Source organism: Puntigrus tetrazona, chromosome 16, assembly GCF_018831695.1.
Source record: "Puntigrus tetrazona isolate hp1 chromosome 16, ASM1883169v1, whole genome shotgun sequence".
Lineage (NCBI taxonomy): Eukaryota > Metazoa > Chordata > Actinopteri > Cypriniformes > Cyprinidae > Puntigrus > Puntigrus tetrazona.
Genome location: NC_056714.1, coordinates 6,770,505 through 6,798,183, shown reverse-complemented (window position 1 = coordinate 6,798,183; position 27,679 = coordinate 6,770,505). Strand labels below are relative to the sequence as shown.

General features: G+C 41.1%; 1 pseudogene; it reads right to left on the bottom strand.

Moving 5' to 3' along the window:
• Positions 1–2,052: 2,052 nt before the first annotated feature.
• LOC122360245 lies at positions 2,053–3,252 on the bottom strand (annotated as a pseudogene).
• Positions 3,253–27,679: the final 24,427 nt, after the last annotated feature.

Genomic DNA, 27,679 nt, shown 5'->3' with positions numbered 1-27,679 from the left:
CTTTTCTCACACGTACCTCAGACATATTTTGGACTGAATCAAATTTTCTCTATTAATTTTAGTTTTATTGGTTTCAGTGGCCTTTCTGACATAATTAATTTTTGGTTGAATGAGCACTTTAAAATTATTACTATCTACCCACAGGGCCAGGATTATATAAACAAGAAGAAAGTCGATGCATCATGTGCTGTAAGATCAGGATATTTTGCTGAGCTTAGGCGTCTTCCAAGGTCAACAAGCCTAAACTTCACCAAAAACTAAAAACTGGTTTCCTCCAGATCCGATTGATCACAAAGATGTTGACCCAGGAACACATCGATCTTTCATTCATTTAGAAACGTACAGGCTCGACTTTGATTTCACGATGTCCTCTGACAGGACTAATTGAGTCAGTCCTTCTGCAAAGCCACCTGACAGAGACTGGACTTCCACATCGATGGCTGAAATGTGAGCTAAAGGCTATTTAAAACCAAAGCCCAAGCCGTTTGATACAGTATGACGTACTGCGGGTCTTTAACAGTGTTGTCTCTCCTGACGCCCAGCACAGGGGACGGAGAAGCCCATCTTGAAGACATTTGTCTAGGTTTTGTCTCTGAAAGTCCAAAGTGGATGCGGTCAGGGATTAGACAGGGCCTCTGTCAGCCTCCTGTCCTCCTGACCGTCTCCGTCTCCTCCTGCTCCTCACCGCCGCTGTCGGCCCCATTATGCGGAGGCGGAGAATGATGATGAATGTGCCGCCCGGATCGGCTCAGGCGCTGGGAATTGGTTAAAGTACTTCTGCGGCGCTCTGACCTCATAATCGCTCGTCGCCTCTTGGCCGGCTTGATTTATAAACTGGGTGGTGATTAATGCTTTTTAAGTGGCTGAGGCACGGCTGGGACCGAACGGCTCAGACATCCCGAGCTCGTGTCACGCCGCCGCGCTGGGAACAATAGCTGTGTTTCTGCCTCGCCTCACGCACTATAAATCACGGAGCGCTCAGGGTCGCTGGTGTTTTACAGACGTCCTGTCAGGGCTCAGGTTTGGTCATGTGATGGAGAGACAGGTGCCTGACCCACAATGCCTTGCTCTCATTACAGCTCGTCATCAAACACACTAAACCATTTCAGCACACTAAACCAGAGGAGGATTAAATAAATCAATAAACTGAGAACATTATTCTAATTATCATTAAATTTAATAATTACATTTGCTTTATTTATAATTTATTGATTTTAATATTCATATTGTGCTATGATATGTAATATAAATGAGTGTATTTTTGTAACAATTTATTTATTTTCAATGTAATACAGTAAAAATGTTGCATTGAGAATTACCTCTAAGAATAAGGATAATTTAGAGAAAGGATGTTTTATGGTATTTGCATGCATTTATTTATGTATTTACTTATTTACTTGTATATAGTGTATTCTCAAATGTACCATGTCACATTCTCTGTATTTTTGCATACTTGATTAATAAAGAGATTTAGATACTCATAGAATATTATTATTATTACTATTATGGGCTGTGTTATGTCTGTTTTAGCTGTATGTGTCTGTACAGCTGTCCTGCAGCCAGTGGCTGGCATTTAAAGTTTGGTCGACAGCAGCTTAACTTTCTTGTTTTCTTCATTCAGGGCCGAGATTGACAACTCACTTTAGACTTTCGCAGCGAGAGCAGTTTTTGTGAGAAAATTTGTTTGGACTCGTCTCTCCTACGGGCTTCCTGCATCTCTCTCTCTCTCTCTCTCTCTCTCTCTCTCTCTCTCTCTGTCTCTCTCTCTCTCTCTCTCTCTCTCTGTCTCTCTCTCTCTCTCTCTCTCTCTCTCTGTCTCTCTCTCTCTCTCTCTCTCTCTCTGTCTCTCTCTCTGTCTCTCTCTCTCTCTCTCTCTCTCTCTCTCTGTCTCTCTCTCTCTCTCTCTCTCTCTCTCTCTCTCTCTCTCTCTCTCTCTCTCTCTCTCTCTCTCTCTCTCTCTCTCTCTCTGTCTCTCTCTCTCTCTCTCTGTCTCTCTCTCTCTCTCTCTCTCTCTCTCTCTCTCTCTCTCTCTCTCTCTCTCTCTCTCTCTCTCTCTGTCTCTCTCTCTCTCTCTCTCTCTCTCTCTCTCTCTCTCTCTCTCTCTCTCTCTCTCTGTCTCTCTCTCTCTCTCTCTCTCTCTCTCTCTCTCTCTCTCTCTCTCTCTCTCTCTCTCTCTCTCTCTCTCTCTCTCTCTCTCTCTCTCTCTCTCTCTCTCTCTCTCTCTCTCTCTCTCTCTCTCTCTCTCTCTCTCTGTCTCTCTCTCTCTCTCTCTCTCTCTCTCTCTCTCTCTCTCTCTCTCTCTCTCTCTCTCTCTCTGTCTCTCTCTCTCTCTGTCTCTCTCTCTCTCTCTCTCTCTGTCTCTCTCTCTCTCTCTCTCTCTCTCTGTCTCTCTCTCTCTCTCTCTCTCTCTCTCTCTCTCTCTCTCTCTCTGTCTCTCTCTCTCTCTCTCTCTCTCTCTCTCTCTCTCTCTCTCTCTCTCTCTCTCTCTCTCTCTCTCTCTCTCTCTCTCTCTCTCTCTCTCTCTCTCTCTCTCTCTCTCTCTCTCTCTCTCTCTCTCTCTCTCTCTCTCTCTCTCTCTCTCTCTCTCTCTCTCTCTCTCTCTCTCTCTCTCTCTCTCTCTCTCTCTCTCATCTCTCTCTGTCTCTCTCTCTCTCTCTCTCTCTCTCTCTCTCTCTCTCTCTCTCTCTCTCTCTCTCTCTCTCTCTCTGTCTCTCTCTCTCTCTGTCTCTCTCTCTCTCTCTCTCTCTCTCTCTCTCTCTCTCTCTCTCTCTCTCTCTCTCTCTCTGTCTCTCTCTCTCTCTGTCTCTCTCTCTCTCTCTCTCTCTCTCTCTCTCATCTCTCTCTCTCTGTCTCGCTCTCTCTCTCTCTCTCTCTCTCTCTGTCTCTCTCTCTCTCTCTCTCTCTCTCTCTCTCTCTCTCTCTCTCTCTCTCTCTCTCTCTCTCTCTCTCTCTCTCTCTCTCTCTCTCTCTGTCTCTCTCTCTCTCTCTCTCTCTCTCTCTGTCTCTCTCTCTCTCTCTCTGTCTCTCTCTCTCTCTCTCTCTCTCTCTCTCTCTCTCTCTCTCTCTCTCTCTCTCTCTCTCTCTCTCTCTCTCTCTCTCTCTCTCTCTCTCTCTCTCTCTCTCTCTCTCTCTCTCTCTCTCTCTCTCTCTCTCTCTCTCTCTCTCTCTCTCTCTCTCTCTCTCTCTCTGTCTCTCTCTCTCTCTCTCTCTCTCTCTCTCTCTCTCTCTCTCTCTCTCGTCTCTCTCTCTCTCTCTCTCTCTCTCTCTCTCTCTCTCTCTCTCTCTCTCTCTCTCTCTCTCTCTCTCTCTCTCTCTCTCTCTCTCTCTCTCTCTCTCTCTCTCTCTGTCTCTCTCTCTCTCTCTCTCTCTCTCTCTCTCTCTCTCTCTCTCTCTCTCTCTCTCTCTCTGGGCGGCTCTCTCATTGTAGGCGGCTGCGTGTATTCTGCCCGCTACACTGGAAATGGCAGTGTCAATTAAATATCACTTTCAATTTCCCTGTTTTATGATCCCTCCACTACTAAGCACCAATAATCCCAGCCCTCCTACCTTGTCATGAAGATGATTGATTACACTTGTCTCTCCCTATATAGAGACATTTACATGAAAATAAGGGAAAGCAGGCTTTTGTTTGCGGAACCGAATCAGAGGAAGCAATTGAAAATTTGATATTCATGTGCGGAGCTGAGGTGATAATAACCTGGGTGTTGGGAATCGGACACGTTTGGCTGGATTTGTGTGGAGAGACACTGTGTAGGGACTTGTGTAGATTTTATTAAGCGAGTAAAATGATTTTCTCCGTCGTGACAGAAAGCACACGTCGTCTGAGCTAACATAATAATCTAGCGCTTTCCGTGTCTCACGGCGGATTTTTCCTTTTGCAATATCTGGCGTTTTGGATTAAATGAAAGAGTACTCATGCCTAACAAAGCTCTGCTGATGGTCCTGTATGCTTCCCGTATGATTATGTAATCAAATCCTGATCAAATCTGTCATCGCCGCAGTGGTGAAACTGCTACTGTAAGTGCCCGCGCGAAAAAAGCACGCTGTTGGTTTTAGTTCGGCTTTAGTGCGGCGATGACTGAAATCTAATATCGCAGAGAGACGGTCATCAATCATATGCTTTAAATGACATTTCCCATTCGTGTTTCTAAAGGCCTCGCTCTAATTACGCCCGTGTCGGCCGTGGGTTAATGGGTGAGCGTTGGAGGGCAGAAGCGGCGTCGGTTGAACAGGTGCTCGGTGTTGGAGGATCAGCTGCTGGGGTTCTCAGACATGACTGAGGCTCCGGGGCCCGAGGAGCCCTTCTGTTCGACCTGTGCTCAAACAGCCAAGGGTTTGCTTCCGCAGGCCATCCTCAGATGCATTCACATACACGCATGGAAAGAGATATTCAATAGATTAATCATCACAGACTCATTGAATCTATCAACCGTTACAGTAAAGATATGTACAATGTTACAGTAGATCTGAAATTCAAATAGATGCAACAAATGTTGTGATTGAGCAAAGTTTGAAAGAACTTATAGTTTATAGTTTTGTGAAGTTTAGGCTTATTATCAGTGTTTGGTTCCTGTGCATCAGTGTCATTCATCTATCAATTAAATTTTAGACATTACTCATGGGTAGGGTGAGGTTTAGGTGTAGAGATATGGTCAAGATTAATTTTTTGGGTGAAAATGTTTTTCCCGGGTTTTTTAGTCCAACAAGTAATTTCTCTATCTTTTCTGAATTTAACGGGAGAAAAGTGTTGGTCTAATCCTCATGATTCCACATTTAAATAGACAAAGTGATAACAATCGGACAGGTAGGATCGAAAGCATCTTAAAGTTTTCCCAACTCAGTGATGGACTGATGACAGCTCACTCAGGGCGGGGCTAAGGTAAGACGGACCTGTCAATCAACTATTGTGGGAGGGGCCTGTGCAGAACTACATCATTCTGACAGGAATCTCAGAACAACCTGATCTGAGAAAGACCATTTTAAAATAGGGTTAAAAACTGAATAAATTCTAGGACAGATCTGTACACACACTTGTACTTGTAAAGTGAATTTTGCATTTGACGACCCCTTCAAGCTAAAGTTAACTTATTTTGATGTGTTGAAAAACATATTAAAGCACATACAAAATACTTGATTATGATTTCAACTACAGTATGTGTTATTTTAAGTTCAAGACTGTCACAGTGACACCAAAGACAGCCACTCACATATTTCTTTCCCCTTTTTTATATTTGTCCCAGATTATTGTTAATGATTATAATGACTTTATCCTAGGCTGGAAGATTATGTAGCCTGTATCTTTTAGCACAACCTTTGTCTTTCTGTCTGTACTCTTTATGTATAGAGCTATTGATAGCCATAGATCACACTTTGTCTTTTTCTGCTTGCTTTGTTTTGTCCATACTTCAAACTCATTGATTGTTAATTTCTCATTGTTAATGCCTGCTTCTCCTTCAATGGGCAACTACCTTCTTACTCCGAAAATGTATTAAATATGCATCCTTGAAAGAGTGTGGTTTTCTTTTTTGGCACCCTCAGATTCCAGATTTTCTAATAGTTACGTCTTGACCAACTATTTTCCTATCCTAACAAACCATACATCAATGGAAACAATGGAAAAACAGGTGATTTTTAATATTGTAAATACATGACAACAATACATTAATAGTCTTTGTTTTAATTCTATAATAATTCTCAACTACGGTATAACAAAATCATTCAATCGCCATTTTTCCTTTTTGCAAAATGTGTGTAAATAGTAACTTACAGGATTTTTATTTGGTACAATGCATCTGTAAACTAAATCTAATTTTCATATTAATCTGTTTTTATAATAAAAAGATGTAATAATAGGAGTAATAATTCACAAGATTTTCATAATAATATATAATATTTAATGGAATACTGAAATATTATTTATTTCCCTAGTCTCTCAAAACGTCTAGTGGTGTCTTCATTTGAGCGCATAAAGTCGATTTTTGATTTGAAACCCCATAACATTTTTCTTAACATTCGATTGATGACGCACCATTTAAAAATGAGACCGATTTAAATTAGAATTGCAAAATATTATCATATTTCCATAAGAGTGTCAATTTTTGAAGACCGAGGAGAGGGAGTGGTCCTGGTCAAACATCCAATCATTTAGTATCTCTGAAAAGCCCTGAATGTGCTCCAGACTTAAAACTGCGGCATGGAGAGAGTTTTAGATCAAATTCATGTCCTCGTATCCTCAATTAAGTGTCCCGAGACACTGAATGTTCTTTTAAAGTCATTGTAGCAGTCTGTTCTCTGCTAAAGAAACCTCTAACAGAAACCTGTGCACCCTGATTCCAGGAAGCAGCGACAGCCAATCAGATTACAGCCGGCGGCTCTTGCATTTTAAATGAAGAATCCACACGAGACAGTCGGTAAGCATTTCCAGGCTAAGACTAAATATGACCTTTGTGTGGCAGGCCTCAGTATTTTTCTGTGTGCTCTGCACGCTCCCCTGCCGCCTCCTCCAGAGCCGAGAGAGAAACTAAACCAAACCTTGGACACCATGAACATCCTGGACACTGTCCCCTGCAAGCCTCACCCCCAGATAAGAGGATGTGCTAATTTAATTAACCGGCTTCCCGGGCCCTCGTCTGTAAGCTCACGTTCAGGGATTCCTTCTGATGAGATAAATGCGGCTGTGTGCAATACGATTCACTTAATCTTTAATGGACGCCTTCATCTGTGCAGTTTCAATATTGTTTCACACAGGAGGCTGCCTCTCAGTGGTCAGTTTGAAGACCATCGCTCCTCTAAACGTCCCTTCACCCATGACCGGCTTGCTAATTGCATTTAATTCCAGGTTCTGAGTGTCGTTTCATTTAAAAGCTGCCCGTCAGGCAACTCTGCCCGGTTTTTGCAGCGAAAGTCGTCCAGCATTAGCGTGTTTTATGGCTCCGCGTCTCCGTGTTGTTTTGCATTTGCATTTCCGCTGATAGGAGACGCTACGATAGGAATGCAGATATACGAGGCCCGCTCTTTTCGCATAAGCGTCTAAGTAAGAGTAATATGCAGATATGCACTTCTGTGACAAAGCCGAGGAGGAGGAGGAGAGAGATAATAGCAGAAATCAGATAGCGGCGCAGGTATTTCTCAAACGGAGCTCTGTCTGGCGATAGCCCATGCATATATGGAAAACAGCAGATTAGCCCAGCCAAATCTCCTCGTGCCCCTCTGAAGTCCTTTGTCGAATCGCAGAGGGTAGGGGACTAAGTCGGCGAGCATGTTTACATAGCTTGTATGAGTATCGTTGTCCAATAAGTCCTGTCTCCCATGGTCTACACTTAAACAAGGTCAGCTCTGTGAGGAAACAAATGAGAAGTCCCATATCACGCTTTGAACGCCGCGCATTGCCGGGCTTCGCTCTGTGTGCAAGCGGCGATAAGCGGAGCGCTAATACCGCGCGCAAGGCACTAATAAACAAACGCTGGCTAAATTGCTTGAAAAGAAGCAGCGATGCGTAGGCTGCGGCTGCCGTCTCAATGGCTTAATCTTCCCTTACTTTACATTCGTATTCAAGATTGGCTGTTAAATGGGCAAAGATCGTGCGTGTTTTCCTTTCTCAGTTCTTCCCACCAGAATCAAATCTGTCCTTTCTTTCGCAATTTTTGCCAGGAGATTACGTCGGGGTATTTTTGTCTACACGGGATATGCGATTGTGATCCTGTGTTAACGTTTCGAACAAAGGCGAGTCTTTGAGAGAAATTAAAAGCGTTAAGCTCCTAAGGAGACCATATTTTAATCTCTAATTTGTCGTAGGAGCCAAAGACGGCCGTTTAGGCCTCTCTCTGCGTGAATCGAGTTAGGCTAAATAGCTGCCGCGCTTGCATTGTTTCTGCTAATGTGTCATGCTGTGAGATGTGAGTAAAACACTCTGCTCTTTGACTGTACAAACATTACACAAGTACTGCCTTGATTTTAAAGCGGAGTTTACAATGAAGCACAGTTAGATTAACCTTTAGAAGAAAGCAGGCAACCTAAGAAGGGTTACTATAAAGTTTTAATAATAGATCTGAAGTCTGAATTGCTTCGCATTGTTAGACTTTATATTATCTACTGACGCCAAATACCTGTATGGCGTAGCTGCATGTTCCTCTGGAAAATACCCATAATGCTTCTAATGAGTTTAAGGTACGGTATAGGAGTAGGAAGGTAAGGTTAGGGTCATACCTGTATGGGTTAAAGTTATAGGTTTTGGGTAACGGTTGGAGTTATGGTTAGAGGTAAAGTTAACAGGCTATATAATGTTAATTAAAAGCGCAATTAAAGCACGCACACAATAAGTGTATTGTATCAAATGGTCAGATCCATCAATCACAAAATTATTATTATGATCATTATTATTGACAAAGGGCAATATATTTATTGAAAGTAGTTGTTTGATCTCATATGAGCCTGCAGTGACGCGGTTTGACCGGTACGACGCTGTAGAGCAAGACTGTAATTCAGCCCTCCTGGATTCAATTCAAGAGAAAAAGACACACTTCAGAAGCAAATCCGGCCCAACCTGAAGCTGCTGAGCGGCATTTGTATCAATATGTGAATATATGCTCCACGCTTTTCTCTCAATAACAAAATAAACACAACAAGAACGGATAGTGGGAAGAAAGCAGCAGTTAAGAAAGCATCTGATTGCAGCGATTGGAACTCTGCGATTCGTTTCTCCAAAAATCATGCAGTCCTTTATTTATATAGTGCTTTATTCAATAGATAGCCTTAAATCCAGCAGGTTTACGATATTAAACATGAAAAACTAGCATCGTCAACTCGTTTGTCTGTTATAAAGAGGCTCTCCAGTGTGAAGCTAATCATAGAATTGTTTCATTAGTGTGAAAATAAATAAAAGCATACATGAATAAATATTAAAGTGGTAGTTTGGTTTGCAGAGATCAAAGCTTGATCTAGCTCAGGACTTTTTGGATTATCATAATCCTATGTTGTGAATTAGACATTTTATCCAAAAATTTAGTTTTTTCTTTTTATCCATATGACTTGCAAAAGGAGGCGTTAGGCAGAATGATGTGTCATTCAGTTATTTTTTTCATTTTGCTATTTATCGTTATCGCAATTAGATAATATTATATTCAAAAGCTGAAGTGATTTGCTTTATTAGAGTATATATATAACTTAAAGGTGAGTTAACTAACTGCAAAAGCCGAATAATCAATTAAAGTCTACTGATTATTCTAATCAGTCATTTAATTGTTATGATAATAGTTAGATTAATCAATTGGAAAAAGCAAAAAAAAATAGTTTGCTGCAGCGCCCCTTGAGCGCAATGCATGTCGCTTTGGGTAAAAGCATTTACTGTAATGTTTTATTGAGCAGTACATCGATACGACCGAATGAATAGCTATTCCAGTGCATACGGTACAACGTATCGCCATGGCCGCTAAAGCGCTGAAATGTGGCTTTAGAATGAACATCTCGACATTGAGAGTTTCTGGGAACAGCTCTTCTACGAATCCCTCCCTCTTTCTCGCTCTCTGTCTTTGTCCACTTCTCGGGCGCGTTCGGCACTCAGTATTCTAGTGCGCTGATCGGGCTTACTGCGCTGTCGGACCATCTCCCGCATGTGTTTAGACTGTAGCGGCCATTGTGGCCCTGAAGAAGCCACACAAGAAAGCACATTGTTCTTCCGGGGGCCGATTCAGGAGGTTTTTCCCAGAGCCTCCCGGGTCAAGTTTTTATAGGGCCTGTTTGGTTTTCAAATGCTCGCCCCCCTCCCTCGCCGAGCCTGTAGTGTTCAAACTTGTCTACATTTACTCCTTGTGTTTTTGTGCATGGTCGATGGCCTTTTAGAGAAAAGTGGCTGAAATAACTCTTTATTCTCCTTTTGTTGGCTCATATTCGCTGTTTTCATGAACTCTGGCCCCGGCCATGGCAACAGCAAGAAAAATGTTAACAGTGATTGACAGGATTAAGAAACCCCCGTCCCGTACGCATTTCAAACACCGGCAGAACAATGGCGTCGGGTGTGATTGAATTAATGAGCTAGCGTAGACTGTCAAAGGAGCACACATACTTTACATAAACCTGATTATCTTTGCATGGCAGAAACTGAAGAAAAGGCGGGGTGAGGGGGCGAGGCGGCCTTTCATTGGGCACCTCCGACGGAAGCATCAAAGTGTGGGTCGAGGCTTAGAAAGTGTTCTGGCGAGGCGAGCCCGCGTCTGCATGGGCTCCGCTTAGCATAAATCAACCGTGGGGTTTTAACAAATCTATTCAAGGAGCCCGGAAAACAAGGCCGTTCCTCAGCTTCTCCAACGCTCGCTCTCCCACACCGAGAGCTTTACCGACTGCCATTGTGAAGCCCAAACACATCTCGGCCTGGGATTCTCCTGCCTGGTCCGAAGGTGATGAAGAAGGTGAACGCTGCCTCCTCTCTCCTTCCCAGAGGTTTGGCGTCAGCAGAAAAGGGCTCTGATTATTCTCTGCATCTTTATACGAGGAGGCAAACCTCCCCAAAATGCCGCTTGCCCTCTGGCTGTGGATTTTGATCGCGTGCACCAACCTTCAAAAGTTGATCGTTTCATTCAACAAGGATGCACTGAAATGACCGAAATACAACCGAATTGAACATTGAAAAGACTTTTTTTGTTTGTTTAAAAAACATAAATCACATAAATTCACAGAATTTGGTCAGTTCAGTCAAGCTGCACAGTTCAACCGACTTCACTGTCATCATCTACTGTGCATTTATGTATTTGGCGGAAAATTGTATCCAAAGTAGCTGCTTTTTGAGATTTTGAGATGCACAATCCTTTCTTTCCCTGGGAATTGAACCCATGACCTTGTGTTGCTGTGCCATGTTCTACTTTTTGAGCTCCAGGAAAACAATGTCAGTGTTCAACTTCGATTCTAACTGGCTCAAATCACAACCTTTTTTTTGTTTTATCCTAAGACAGTGTTGGGAGTAAATTACTAACTATACCCTTTTTCCACCTTTTCCACAAAACGTTGTAGTTTTTCCGTAAACAAGTCAGTTCTTCATCAGTATGTCATACTGTATTGCACACATGAACAGAACACTCAATAATACAACGTACTATAATTTGAAGTGTTAAAATTCATTTCAGAATCTGTTCACTGTTCATTCAGCACAAAAATGACTCCTTGATTCATCTGAGGATCTGAGTATAATGCAGTGTTTATCACTGATTTTAATTCTATGCATTTAGAGTGAATGAATTTAGAGTGAAGTTTATCATTACTAACTTTATGCCTGGTTTTAATTAAATTGTGTCGTCAAAACCAAAAGTATTTGTTTACATAATATATGGGTGTGAACTGTACTTATGTATTACGTAAATATACTGTAAATACAAACACATGCCTGTATGAATTTAAGAAAAATAGTTTATATATGCAATATGTTTGTATATGATGCATTTTCAAAATATATACTGAATGTGTATTTATATATACATAATAAATAAACACTACACACACATTTTAGATTAATCACAGGTTTCGAAATGCTTAAAAGCAATTATTTTCGCTACTATAGTCTGAAGTGTAACTAATTCTGAAAACATATAGATTATTTGAACTGTATTTTATCGATACGATCTTCTCTCTTGTGTCCTTTAATAATTGCTGCTCATTCACGTCGTCGTCGGGTTTAAAGAGGAAGACTCGGATCTGAACCCTCTCAGCATTCAGGACTGGGTTCTCAGGACTTTTCCCGGCGCTGGTTCGCTCCTATCTCTCTAATGTATTGCTGATGCCTTGCATATTGAAAGTTATAAATTGTAGTTGGCACTGCGAGTTGAGGTGCATAAATTGGAATTGTGGGATGTCAAAGAGTAATATACTTAGCATTATTCATAACGGAGCAAGATTAAAGCTCTCTACAGAGAAAGCCTATGTGTGTCTGACATACGAGCTAATGCAGGCCTTTATCAGGCCGTTCTGTCAGTAATAGATATTCCTGTGGGTTCTGTGCACTGTGTTTCACTCTGCTGATAGAGCAAAATAAATTAGGCCACAATAATGTTCTTCAGGCCGCTGTGTTTCCCCTACAGTCTCTGCGCTTGTTCCCATCGCGTGTACGAATATAACGCTGTGAAAAATAGCTTCATAAATCTGAGATAACGGCCAGAATTTTGCTCTGTTAAGACATATGTTAGGGGGAGACCGGAGCGATGCTCCTCTTCAGCGGGTGAAGAGGGTTTTATTTGGCTCGAGCTCTTTATTGTCCTCTCTTACTCTGACCTGAAGGAGAAGCAGTGGTTTACACACAACTCTAGGTGTTTCTGAATGTAGATTTTGTCCAGATTGGTAAAAATGTTTATAAGATCAAACAGTATGACGGTTTGTTTATTTCCTGAACCCAAACGGTACGTTTTCAATGTGCACATGTGCTGAAACATCATTTAGTCAAGCTTTTGTTCCAACAGTGTATGTATATTTATGTATACTATTTTAGATTGATTTATTTAATTATTTATAATGTGTATATATATATATATATATATATATATATATATATATATATATATATATATATAGTCTCTTAAGAAAGGCAAAATTTTTCAATTTCAGCATATAAGCTCAGCGTAACGTAAAACATTTCTCATAAACCTGCCTCGAGTCGAGTATTTTTACTGCGTATCCATAAAATATTTAGTTTTACTGTGATGATCATTTCACTACAGCATCCAGCAGGCAGTTCTTCAGCAGACCCAGCCGTTCTCTGCAGCGAGCAAAGCTCTTCATTCACAGTCTGCAGAAGCAGATTCATTAGCTCAGCGTTACTCCATTCATTACCGTCCCATTAGTCACTACAGATTGATCAATACATCATGCATAGAACATCTTGAGCGTGGATGTCTGGAGCCATTGTGGCCCTGAAGATAATGACTTCTTTATTCAAAACAACTTGTAGGAACAGGCAGATAAAGGCAGGCGAAGAGAGCATTATTGTGGCCCGGCGCTGGGGGAGGATTATAAGAAAGGAGTCTGAAACAGCCGACTGCATGAAGAAAGATCTGAGATGGTCTCTGAGAGCTCGGCTGTGGGAGGCTCCTCTCCGAGAGCTGGAGAAGTCAGCAGATACTGAGCTGTCTGCCGCTGGAGCTGCTAGTAAACAGAGCTGTTCACCGCTTTTCTAGTTCTGACACTGATGCACACACAAAAAGAACCTATAGGATCTGCACTCGGTAGAATCCAGGTAACTCTCTGCACTCATATATCTGGCTAAAGAATGCCTAAATTGAACCGCTCTGACAAACTAAAAAAAAAATAGGCAAAGCATACCTAATATTCTTCAATACATTACACAACTAATGCAATACGTGTTACTTAATGTCAATGTAGATGACAGCTAAATTATTTTTAGTTGACTGAACAAAAAAATGAACAAGTTATTTATAGTTTTTTGCAGTGTACGTCATGTGCGTGAATATTACATTTTAGCAAACTGTTTCCGGCCTGGCTCGCATTGCATAGTGTTTGATTACTTCATTTGAATTTACTTAAGTTTTTTGTGTAGCAATTAATATTGTAAAATGATAAATAAATAAATAAATAAAATTAGGAATATTATTTTGTGATTATATATAGCGATTGTGATTTATATAGTGATTTTCAGCATCATTTCTGATTATTATTAATGTCGAAAACCGATGTGCTGCTCAATATTTTGCAGCGGAAACATTATTTATTTCATTATTTATTCACAGATAAATAGAAAGTCGAAAGGAACAGCACTCATGTGAAATTTGTAACATTATAGGTATCTTCGCTGAGACTTTTAGTGAGTTGATGCATCCTTCATGAACAGCAGCAAAATTCATTCTAATGATGCTGTCTTCGTCTTTAACGAGATCAACATTTCCTTCGTTAGTTCTCATTGAGTCTGTTGATTTAAGTCTCCAGCTGTCACGGCTTTGGAGGACGCACCTGAAGCGATCACAGCACTCGTTCACTCTCGTGTCAGGATAAATCAGACGTTTTTTACTCAGTTTAGTCGTGCCATCGCCTTCATGGCTGCTCTCAGTCCCCAGGCATCCATCTGCAGCAATTACAGGAATGAGATGCACTTCGTTCTGTCGGAGATCTGGGTGGTGTTTCACCTGTTAAAGTAATGTTGGAGATGTTCAGCAAGCTCCGAAGAGGAACCCGCTCATCGTGGGAGTGTTACGCTCATTTCATCGGCCATAAATAAACATCGAGAAGCAAGGTTTAATTTTTTATGAAGGCGATCACGCGCGGGCTCAGTCTCGTAACCCTTCCAAATCTTCACGGCGTACTCCTAAAAGCGGTCAAGCTGTCCCGGCGGACCATTTCAGTCCAAATTTCTGCAGAAATAGGAAGACGAGTGAAGATGTAATTTGAAGGTGCTGTGCAACAAAGGCCCGTTTTCTTCAGACAAAGCTCTTCAGCGGCGCAATCGAAGAAGCCGTTGGCTCACCTTGACAGCTCCTCTACCCACAATGCACTAAGTGGATGATTAAAAAGAAATGGAGGGTTTTACTGCGGGGTATGCGTGGCCTCCCTGGAGTCCCCGGAGCCGCTGGAGCGCGGAGCTACAGCTGTCCTCCAAACAAGCCCGACATTCTTTATTTATTTCTTATGAAATATTGATGCGTGTTATGAAAGGTTTAAAATAATGTGTCTAGCCTCCTCTGGACCGGCCACGCTGTTTTCTAATGCATAAATAATTCCGGGCCCTCGGACAGAGAGCCGCACATTAGCCGGGGATGTAGCCCTTGTATCGCATTCTTTCTGCCTGAGAGCCGAAGCGGACGCTCGTAATTTCCTGCATTTATACAGTCGCTTAATAATTGATAGACAAATTTAGGGACTAAAACTCCGACACAATATGACTTTATGTCGCAGGGTTAGTCCCTGCAGATCGGGGCTCCCGGAATCTGCTTTCTGATTTCTGATTTCCTGCCCTTGATGAGCTCTGGCTGTGCATGGCTGGAGATAAGCGGCGCTTTAGCCCATTATAAGGCAAGGGGGAAATGTTTTGTTTCTGAACACAAATGGGTTTTTCACACTGACATGAACCCGCTTTGATTGCCTGGCCGACGCACAGATGTGATGGGGCGACCTCTCGCTTTCTCATCTTAATATCGAGTGTGATGTACAATTACGCCTGCAATTGTCAGCCGGATCTGTTTGCCTGATTCGGGAAGTGAGGGCCGCGTGGCAATTTCGCTCTCAATGCTTGGATTAATGCGCAGCTGCTCGGACAGTGCAGGTACGGTTCTCACGCTGCTGCCAACGTGAAATAAAAGAGGCCATTTAGCCCGCAGACTTTTTCTAGTGCTCCGGGCCCGATTGAAATGGCAACGCTAATGCTCGAAATGGCATTCGGGTCTAATAAGGTGAGAGGAAATCCTCCGGACCGGATGCAAAGCCAGTGTGTAGAAGAAGGCGTTTTCCATTGAACCTCTAATGATCCAGAAGACTGCGAGAGACGCTTGTATCGACTGTCACACCTGAGAGATGACGCTTCCGTCTTCGTGACTCTGCGCATTGATTTTGGAGTTAGAGTTTGCTTGTGCTAATGTCCCTCTTTGTCTTTCCCCTCCTGAGGCGCCGCAGACTCGAAACACGCTAAACACAGGCTTTAGCTGGGAGACAACTTTCTTGTGGCAAACAAGGGATTATTTAATTTATTTTATATATATATATATATATATATATATATATATATATATTTTTTTTTTTTTTTTTTTTTTTTTTTTTTTTTATTTTTTTAATTAATTTTGATGATATAGTTATATGCCATTGAAAGCTACAAATAAAAATAAATAAATACATAAAAATATTAATAATAATGAAAATGTAAATAAAAATATTGTAAATAGCATTATTATTATCATTTAATGATTCTTTTTGTTATTTTTACATTATGGCATACAAATTGTAATTTGTACAATTTTACATAATACATTCATTCATTCTTTCTTTCTTTCTTTAAATGTCAGTCAAGCTTGTAAAAATAATAAATCAATAAAACGTGTTAGCAAAAATGTGTTGAAATGCATTTTATTCTTAATGTTATTCTTGCTATGTACATTTTAGCTTTTTGCAATGTGTTGATGTTTCTTTTTTAATTAATTACATAAAATAAAACTATAAACAAAATGAAATAATATTAAAAGTGGTAATAAAATTAGATGGTTAATACTACTACTACTACTACTACTACACGTTGAGTATTAATATTAGTTTGACATTTAGGGACTGTTGATGAGGTTAAATCTTCAAAATTTCAAGGTAACAGCTGATATTGATTTTTGGCGTTATGGTTTAGAAATGTAATAGCCGTTGGCGGCAGCGTGTCAATTAGTGCATGTGACAATCTTTAAGGGCCAATGAATACAAAAATGAGAATGGCACCTTTGTACTTGAGAGGTTGACATTCTCTGGCATATCCTTTGGGTTTTACTCAAGACCTTTCCATAAACAGAGATGACCTCCGGCCCCTGGCTGACCTCTTCAGATCAATGACAACTTCTCCTCTTCTCTCAGGGCTGCCCGTGTAAGAATAACGCTGGAGGCAAAGTTGGCCATTTTCAGTTGCGAGCGCTCTTAAAAATCAGCTGACCAATCTTTATGATGACTGTCCCCAGCTGCGCACACACACACACACACACACACACACACACACACAGGACACTGAATGAAGCTCAATGAGCCCGTCCTGCAACCCATCGTTTCTAACCATGATTAATCTGATAAATAATAAATATATCAATCTAGCCTTCAGACAAGGACAAATTTTTAACAGCAGGAAGGCACAAGACCCCCTTCAACTGCTGCCTGTAGCTGCGGAATTAATTATTTAATGATTAATTTTTTGGGGAAATGAGAAAAGTTTTGATTAATGCTGTCCGGTCTGGCTTGTGTTGTTTGATATATGTCAAACGCGTCGGCTTTCAGACACACACCTCGTCGTCACATGCAATTTTTTTTCACGCTCTAAAAAGCCTACAGGCATTTGACACGGGATCAGATGTTGATCATCTCAGGATAAATTAAAGTAACAATTTCCAACACCTTGTGAACATGGTGGCTTTGAATAACCTCCATTCTGTCAGGGTTCACAAACGTTTGGTAATGGAAAGCGTCCGAGCTGTATGTGCATATGAATTTTTCATCAGGTCAAATTCTCATCTGCTCTTCTGTGTTTGTTGAACAGAATTGCGTCAACCAGTTATTCCTCGAGCAGATTGAAATTTAAATTCTGATTCCTTAAAGGTTTTCACACACGTGTCCTTGTAGAAATAGAACACCTCTCCTACGAGAAACTGCAGTTGAGTCTTAATCACAAATGCGTGGAAGCTTCTTTCAGGATAAATGAATACCCAGTTTATTAATTCGTATACAGTATATAAATTCATTTATGTACGTTATATATTATTTATTTATTTATTTGGAATGTACAAACACCTTTTTTGTTCATTGAAACAAAAATCGAAATTCAATTCAATTCAATTCTTTTTCTGTGAAAATTCGCTTACTTATAAATGCAATATTTGCTAAATGTTTTGTTGAGCAATGATTATTATCATTAGCACAAAACTACTACAATTATTATTCACAATAACAACAACTATGAATGCAATCATCACTGTTTATGTTTGCAAAAGCTTCAACAACCCTCTGAACTGATCACACATTAAATAGCATGAAAAGTACAAGCCTTTGTATCTAAACGAAGATCAGACGTTGCTTCGCAAATGCATGCGTTGCAATTGCACTTTTGAAGAGCTGTCGTGATTCCTTGATATGTCATGACATGCTATACTCCATCTAAACCTACTACACAGAGTTGACTCGTCGCAAAGGCAAAACCCGATTAGAAGATTTTAATCCAAGTGTGTTGATTTTCATTTCAGGATGCCTGGTTTATGTCGGTTTAGTCGGTTAAGAGTCTCGCCCTCCTCATGCGGTCACAGGCCTGCCCCGAAGGCGGGTCAGGGGACCCGGGGTTTAATAGGGCCAACAACCCAACAAATCTCCCAAGGTCCTGCATAATATATTTCCCTGCCCTGAATGAAATAAATAAATGAGCAAATATCTGTTTGCGAGCCGGGCGAATCAGTTGTGGACTGACAGAGCACATTGTCTGAGGCAGCTCTACCGGTTGTTACAAGCGTCAAGACATTAGGCCAAACAATAGCTGGATTGGCAGCATCATCAATCACACGGCCTGACAGTTGACTTCAGTTTGTTTATTCCTCTCTGCATAATAAGCGATCGGATCAGGTTTAATTAGATATTGGGTAATCAATCATTGCCAACAAGGTACTTGGCTAGCAGGTCTCAGCACGTGGCGTTGTCAAAAAATAAATGACAAAAGCGAAACCCACACGGCAACAGTCAAGAAGTAGCATGTGCTATTAAAAGGTCCAAGCGGTGCTTTTGAGATGCAGCCTGATGAAGACAACGACGTCGGATGCAATTAACTCTGCCAGCAGCATAGGCTATTTACATAATGAATGAGCAAATGCAATTTTAATATGTTTGGTTCGCACTAAAATGCAGCAGCTACAGCAGAATCCTTGAAGGAATATTTACATGCTCTGCGTGTGTGCATAATGACGATTGCCACAGACATTCTAGCTTTTACTAGAAGTTAGGTCTGGATGCTTAAGACGATAGTTGGTCCGGAGCACAACTTAAGGACGCGGAGCGCGTGTCGCAAATCTGCAATGTGAGGAAAACCCACAGAAAAGGTAATGCAGAATGAAGCATCTGCGCTCGTGCCTCTGAGCGCCGCTGATGAGACAGTTACAAGTTTACAACATCTGCCTACTAATGTTTGATCAGTGATAAAATATGCCAAGGTGACAACATCATGCTGCCCTGCGTTCGTGAGCCGGGGGCCTATTAAAATTTCAGTGTGCCCAGAGCGGAGCCCTGCTGGACCCCGCGCTCCCTGAACAGTGCGCAGGATTGAGACGACTTCACGAGATGTCAGAAACAATATCCGGTGGCGTTTGTCGTGCGTAACCCTTCTCTGACGTCTGCGCTCGCTCTGCCGCGCCGCTGAGAGTTCGCTTCTGGATGAAGGAGAAAACAAAGAAATCTCGCCCAAAAAGCAGCGCTTTTAGTTTTTTCAGTAGAGCTAAATGAGCGAATGCTGGCATTCGGCCACCTCAACAAAAGGCTGCTGTGTGGAGAACGGTCGCGTCCTTCGGTGAGCCGTCCCTGGGCCTGCTTTGTTGCGGAGCTCCCGTATGCCAAGCCCATTCTCCAACCAAATGTCAACTGTCAGCGTACGGCTCATCGCTTCGGCTAGGTGCATCAAGCAGAGACGCCTCTCGGGTGCCCGTGCCAGCTACCATATTGAGATGGGTGAAAGAGCGCCTCTTATACTATGAGAAGACTTTCTCTGGCCAGATGTGATGCCAGCATCTATATCAGAACGACAGCAGTGAATGTGCAGCTGGATCTGAAACGTATGTGTTTTGACTGAGATGACCTATTTATGGAGTTGAAGTCGATACACGGTCCCGGTATTGATGCCTGTCACGGTGGTCACATGACTGGAGCTACGTTTACATGTGCTCCAATAATCGATTTAATGACCGAAAGCCAAAGTAAACACCTCAACCTTTCTGACTAAGCTCATTCCAGATTAAATTTGATTGGATTTTATAGGGTGGTGTAGTCCTGAAATAATCAGATCAACAGGAACAACAACAACAGCAAACACGAGTATGTAAACGTGTGAGTCAAAAACACCTTACGCAAAAGGTTTCTTTTTGGATAGCTTTTCAAGGCAAAAATTGCAGGTATACTTGCAGTATCTCTGCTCACAAGTTTGTTTGTTTTTTCCAGAATATATGTAGTGTACATATATGCACATGTAAATTAATATTCAACTCAAACTGCAACATTTAGGTAAATAAAAGATAAATATACTGTAATTTTAATTGTGCTAAACTGTAAAACTATACTGTAAACTATTTTACAGCGGTACCCTGTTAATTGGTTGAAAATGTACTGTTTACATTCTAGTGTAAAATATTACACCATACTCAGAAGTAAAACAGAACCAGTCTTTTTATGTGTGTATATATATATTTACACTCACAGTGCAAGAATCCTCTGTGTGACAGTTCAGCTCCGTTCACATAGTATTCGGTGTATAATGTACACACACGTCACGTTAGGGTTTTATGTTACGATGTTTTGTGTGAACGGCACTCTGCATCTTCCGTGTTTGCGGAAAAGCTGCTTCTGATTATCTTTGATCTTTTTCCTACTGTCTTAACCTGTGTTTCATAGAGGTTGTCATACGTTAACGTCGGTTCAAAGAGCAAATGCGTCTTGCTAAGCTACGATGTCGCGTCTTTGGCTAAGATTCCCGGCTCTACGGTTGATTACAGAGAGCGCAGGTGTGTTGAGAATCGGGGACATCGCCGGACCGGAGAGAGCTGTTGATCGATCCCGATGAAGACGGCCCGTCTCATTTGCTTATCTTCAGCACATGGAAACCGGCGTGAGCGCTCACCGTCTTTTGTTTGTGCCTGTTTGTAAGAGAGGACCAGCAGCTAAATAATTCAGCGTGAGTAAGAATCAGCATATCTTAGCGAATGCTTAATGTGCCAGATGCATGCGAGGGACAGGTTCATTTCAATTAGGCCTATTGTTACCGACAATGAGGTGACAAATTCATTTCGTTACCGGGCCAGACAGTCCGCGTCTCTGCTTTTGTACCTGGCTTGTATGTTTACCTGCTTTTTGTTTTTTTCCCTCCGTCTCTCTTGACATGTTTTTGTCCTTTCCTCCACCCACTGGCATCTTTTGCAGCCCTCCCTCGGTCTTTTGTTTTTGCCTCACGAGTGTTTGGCGAGGCTTGTGTTACCTGAGATGGAGTGACTCTCAGGTCCGGACACAGGAGCGTGTTCTCGGGGTCAGCGCGATCTCTCTGGCTAATTGGATGGGTGTAAGCTAAGCCGGCGTCATGATGACTTTGATGTGACACGCTAGAGGCCTGAGACTGCGAGGACTGACGCTGACTCACCTCCAGCGCCGCTGCTGTCGAGCTGCTCGCTAATAAAAGTGCTGCTAATCGCGCTGTATTACAAGAGGAGACTCTATAGAGGGGGGTCATTAATTTTTCACGCAGTACTTGGGCCGCTAATGTTTCACGTCTTTTTGAATCGGCGTTTTGTCCTCCTTGTCCGTGAGATTGGTAGGTTTCCGTTCACTGAATCAGCCAGCTATGGCTTTATCATGAGAACATTTATTACATTCATTTTAAGTTCAGACTGTATTCTCACGTGCAGAAACAAACGAACCAAAAAATCTGCGATAAAGACATGTTGCAAAAATGTCGATTTAATTATTTATTCATCAAAGAAGTATGATTTCTGAAGATCGTGTGACACTGAAAACTGGAGAAATTATGCAGAAAATTCAGCTGCGCTTCACAGAAATAAATTACAGTTAAACACATATTCGCACAGAAAACCGCCCATTTTAAATTGTCTTCAAAAGAGCCGCATTTTTTTCACAATTCTACAATTTTGCAACATTAGCATGTTAATTTGCTTTTGCTCGTTCGTGTCAAGTGATGCATTAGACTTGACCTCGATCGAATAAATGCAGCCTTGGTGAGCAGGAAATATTTATTTTGAATATTTTAATGATACATGCTATATACGCGAACGTAAAATGGTCATTAGGAGTGATGGGTTTTAAAAAGTGTTGACGCAGAAAAAAGCCAACATCTGTTTGCTTGGGGTTTTTTTGTCTGGCCGTCTTTGGGTCTATAGACGGCCTCATCGGGCCGATTGCATCAGAAGAGCTCTCCTCATCTTCCGCGCTCTTTAATCTCATCCACTCTCGTAATCATTCCAGAGCCAGTAACCACAGGACTTTTGATTCGCCCTGCTATTTATTAGCTTGAAGCATCTAGAAAGAATCTTTGATTAATTGGGGTTAGTCACCCCATATAACAAGGTCAAAGCTCCTGAGCTCACTGTGTTTTTTTCATTTACATCAATTAGAAAGGGGAGCCGAGGGCTAGTCGGCCCCCTTCAGAAACGCTCTTGTGTGTGCTGGCCGGGACTTGTTTAAATATAACTCTAAGAGAGCGGTAATGAAGTTAATGCAAATGAGACATTCTCTCTTTCCCTGCCACTTTCTTCTCTCTCTTACATTTCCTCAGATACTGAAAGCCAATTACAAGCTAGAAGGCGAAAGGCGGACACAGAGGAAAAGGCCTTAGGAGAAACTAATAATGGCTGAAGTTAGTATGGATTGAAAATGAGATGAAAGAGAAGAACGTGTCTGAAGCGTCACGTATTAATGCAGAATGAAGTCATACGCGCTGACCGTACAGGAGTCGCATTCTAGCCTTAAGACCCGCGTGTGAAGGATTTCTCATGCCATAAAATGCAGATTTAAAAGGATGCATTTAAAAATTACCTGCTAAAAAATTATGGAGCGTGAAGCCGTATGCATAAATGCATTAAAACGGAAGAAAGACGTTTATGTTAAACAAAGATGCACAGAAAATATCAGTACAGTCTGAGAGCTAATGTAAGTCCATCAGTGTTTGTTCATGAGCTGATCTTACACGCTGTTCTTGAGAGAAGTGTGGATGAGAAGAAACACAGACACTGAGAGGAGATTTCTTGGTTTTCAGACAGAGGGCGGCCTTGTGTCACCAACACCTCTCCTGACCCCGCCCCCTCATATGCAAATGAGCTGTAAATGAGCACATGATGCTCCAATCAGAGACTCAGCACAGAGAGAACCGCTTACCTTCACAAATCTGATCCTGGAGCACAGAAGCAGTCATCAGAAGCACAGGATTGTCTCTAGCAAACGCCAAAAATACGCCAAAATGATCCTTTTTTTCCATTTATGACTATTTTTTTTCATATGGTTGCTAAGAACTCAATTTAGACAACTTTAAAGGAGATATTCTCATTATTTACATTTTTATACAGATTCCAGATTTTCAAATAGTTGTATCTCAGCCAAATATTGTCCTATCACGACAAACCAAACATCGAGGGATAGCAGATCTCAATTTAGAGACACTAATGTTGTCCTGGGGAGCATATTTACATCATTATTCTCATTATCCAAACCATTTCAGGCCATTTTTAAGTTCCAGCACATCTTAAGCTCTAGAACAGTTTCCAATGAGCTTTAGAAACGAATGAGGAATGTTATTTTAATATTATTTATTTTTTAAAGACTGCAGGGCAGGTTTATTTTCATGTACAAGTGTAATTGTAAAACTGACATTTCTATGCTTCTCTCAACCCACCAAGCACCAATATATCCACAGCAGCCCCGGACGTGATGCTCCCTATGAAGGGTGCGTCTCTGACGAGCGTCCAGAGGACAGTGCTGACCCAGCAGACAGCAGCCTGATAAAGCGGCAGGAGGAAGGAGAAACGGCTGACCACAAAGCGGGCGGCATCAGATAGAGTGACAACACGCGGATGAACACATGTTCTGGGCCGTAGATTATGACAGAGCACAGTTATTTCCTGTCCAGCTACATTTTCAATTTCCTGCCCAGCACTTTAGTTTTATTACAGTGATAAGCGGATAGCATCAGCCGTATCCATGGGGACGGAGCAGACAATGGCTGCAGAGCCACGGCCTGATAACAACAGCGTGGAATAATAAGAGATGTGCGCTGCCAGTGAGAGAGACTCTATTGTAGCATGGATCTGTGTGTGTGTGTGTGTGTGTGTGTGTTAATGAAAATAATAACAATTCAGCTGCACTTCTGATCACTAGATATAATAATAATAATAATAATCAGGCCTAATATATGTAATGAATTCCTTAATATAGTCATCAAAGTCACAATAAAATGTGACATCGTACAATACATGCTCCATATATTAAACATAAATTAAGATTTCATAACATAAGCTTTATGGATTGATGTTTGAATGATATATGAATGTTCGACTTTCTTTTTAATTTTATGTTTTATTTTATTAGTTCACATTTGTGTATGGATTTTATTATATGCTTTTTCTGATTACCAATTAAATTTGATGTGTATTTGCTGTTTATATATTTGTCTATATATATATATATATATATATATATAATTTGAGTTTTAGTCACTACAACGTTAGTACTTAGTTTTTATTATTATTATTATTATTAAATATCTTACAAAAACTTTCAAGAATATGCCCCTTAAAAAACTAATAATAAATAAAAATGCCACACACGTTTTGCAAAATGAAACACTGCACTCACAAACATTTGCGAACATTGTGTGTTTGAATGAAAATGAAAGTAAATGAAAACAGCAGAGAATGAATGTATGGTTAGCTACAATAACACTGTGTTGAATCCTCCAGAAACCTTTCCTAATTGATGTTCGTTCTTATATAAAAGGCTATAATGTGTCAAAAGCATTCAAACTGTTTTGTGAACTGGCGAAGGGATGAGGTTTTTAGTGCCTGTTCTTTTTTTTTAGATGAGTTTTAGCAGCAGCTCGTGACAATAGACAGCAGTCTCCATCTGCCATGTTGAGATTGAGAGCGATACAAAGACTGAGAGTGTCTGCTCCCTCGGAGTCTGACCTCTGTCATAAAACAGCTCATATTGTGAAGGAGAGTTTCTCATTCAGACGCTCAGGCCTTTTATCAGCTCAGCACACTGACTTACACCCAGATCCCTATGATGGGAGTACTTCTGTCAAGATCTGGAAAGACCTCCCCAAACAAATAAATAAAAAAGTACATTTTCCTTGAGCATGTACAGTATGCATAAGCTCATCATTTCAGTCGGTGCAGCTGTATATTTTCAATCGTTGCCGAACAGGTGCTAGTAAGCAGAAGCCATGGGCTGTTTGTTGTGAAACTTACTTTGTGAACATAAAAATGCTGTTCTATATTGTATGAATCTCTGTAGCATGAATTAAGTTTGCATGCACTACATCCCCGTGTGTTTGTTGTGAATTCAGACAAAGCCTACTACTATTTTTTTATTTTTTTGCATACACCCTTAGTATGTAAGTAGCCTTCCTTTTACGCTTCCATTGCCATTCCGTTTGTCCAGCCTTTTGGAAACAGTTAGCCAGTGGTTAAACAGCTGTTCATGCATTCTTTAACTCGCATACTAAGCTTGCTTCACAAGCTTTACACAGCATACTCAGTCCCCAACGGACGAAATCCTTTTGAATATTCCATTTCAGAGATATGCATTTTAAACCGTACGCAAATTACAATTCACCTTCACTTCTGGATTCTTCTCTCTGAATAGTATATATCTAACATAAAACTAGCAACATTGTAGGAAGGATTGTGTTCTAAAAATGACAAAAAGAACCTTTTAAAATATGGACCCCCTTGAAAGTCATTGTATGAGTCACACGCTGTTTACAACCAATGAAAAAAACAATCCAAGTCATAATAATGACCGATATCAGAATATAGAGCATTCACAAAATAAAGTATATGACTACTATTAATCAATCCATCACTTTTGACACAACCAAAGCACTGAACAGTGTCCAATAGGAGAATATTATACTACTACTACAAATGATAATAATAATATAACAAATAAAGTGTGTAGCATAGTCTTAAACATGAATAAATGAATATGTATAGCCATTTATATGTGCTTTTTATTATGAAATAATAATCTTTAATTAGTTGTTTTGTAAATGACAATTTGAGCTAACTTGCCTGAAAAGTCACTGTATGAGTCACACACCATTTGCAGCCAAAGTGTGATCAAGGTGACTAGTTCCCTCCTGTTAACTGATGAAGAAGTCTACAATGAGAGTAACGGAGGCTCTGTTTAATAGCGTGTGTATTTTGCGTGGTTTGTTTCTGGCTCCAGCTTTCTGCTTTCTCTCTCTGTCCACACCAGGTCCTGATCTCCACTTAGCCCAACTCAAGTCAATTTGTTATTGCAAATATAAATGTAGCGGAGGGGTAATATCCAGCGGCCTGAGGAGAAATCCCAGAGCGCTCCCCTGCGCTCCTGACCTCTCATCCCAACTGCCCTCTTTTGTTAGCTAAGCCATTCAGCTGCCAATCATCCCGGGGCTTTTTCATTAAACTCACTACAGCCGTGAGTCGCAGCTATCACAGGAATGCGTCTGCGAGGCTAATATCGGACTCGTCCAGCGCGAGAGCTGCGGTCCGTTGAGCGCCGGACCCCAAACCGGTACCACAAAGAGAGGGAAGCTCTCACCTGACTCCTCGGGCCCCCGGGAGACGTACGGACACACAATTAAAAACCACACACACAGCCGGTAGAAGCCGAGAGATCTTCCCCCTCAAGCAGTTGACATTTAGCCCAGTTGGATAATTGAGGAATAACATTTGCGTTACAATTTAACATGACCCCTGCCTTCAAAAGCCCTTTCATATTACCTCTCTGAAATGACTGCAGACAGGCACGGACGCGGTTACCGTTGATGATAGAAGAAAGGGAGAAACCTTATTATGACTGTGGCAGAGTCAATGTCAAGAGGAGGCGAGCTGCCCTTTTCATTCACGGGCGAACAACTATTAAGAAAAATGTATTAAAAGCTGCGGTGGGCGGGGGGCGATGCAGCGACCTGAAGCCTGAGCTAAAAGCAAAGGTTAATGGATTGACTGTTACCTGTGCGAGAGGCTTAACAGAGCGCCGACACACAGGGGAGGAACGCTCCTGCGCCGCTGGATTGAGGCCACACAAATTAAAGGGCTCACTCTTATTTGTTGGAGAAATTAGGAAGTTGATCTGTTTATTTCCGTCGGAGGAACAAGGTCAAGGCTAGCGCTTAATCACCGCCCGTGTGACTGATGTCGGATGTAAGCAGGTTTCTTTCAGGTCGGGTGTGATCGATACCTTTAGCTTTGTTTAGCTTTTTCATGAGTGACAGAAGAAAGTGATGATCTGCGTTTGTCATGTTAAAGAGCTACGTCTACCTCGGTTAACCCGTTGAATTTAGTTTTGTTGTTCTAAATTAATTCATTTACGTGCATTCGGTGATATTACTTGAATAAGACCACTTGAATGTTGCAAAGGATAACCAACTAATCACTGTGCTAATGTGCTAACGTCATCAAAGTTCATTTTTATGTGGGAAGCTCTGGGTTTGTGGAGAAAACATGTATAATGCCATGGATGCAGTGTCTGTATCAATGGAAAATTAGAAAAAAATACATTAAATTTAAATATTAAAATGTTGCATTAAATTGGATTTTTCAATTTAAAATGTATTTATATATTAAAATTCTAAGCTGCATTAAAAAAGTATAGTACTGTACCATTACAATACAATATATGATCAAAAGTTTACATACTAGAAATTGCATTAAAATGCACAAGAAAATTAATTTTTATTCATCGTTACTGTCACGTTTGGTGGTTTGGCGCGAAGGAGCACTCAAAAAGAGAATTAAACTTAAACAGGTTTAATCTCCTTAACGGGAAAAATAAATATATACAAGCAGGCAGGCAGAACATAAACCACGTAGGGACATCAGCGATCGAACAAACGTGAACTCAAACACAGGACTTAAATACACAAGGTAAATCACTAAATTAACAAGACACGGCTGCAGACAATAAAGACAATTAACTAGAACTAAAGGCAGTGCACATGACACGAGACAAAAACAATAACAAAAGAGTCCAAGTTACATTGAGTTTATTTTTGTTTCTTTTGTATTTT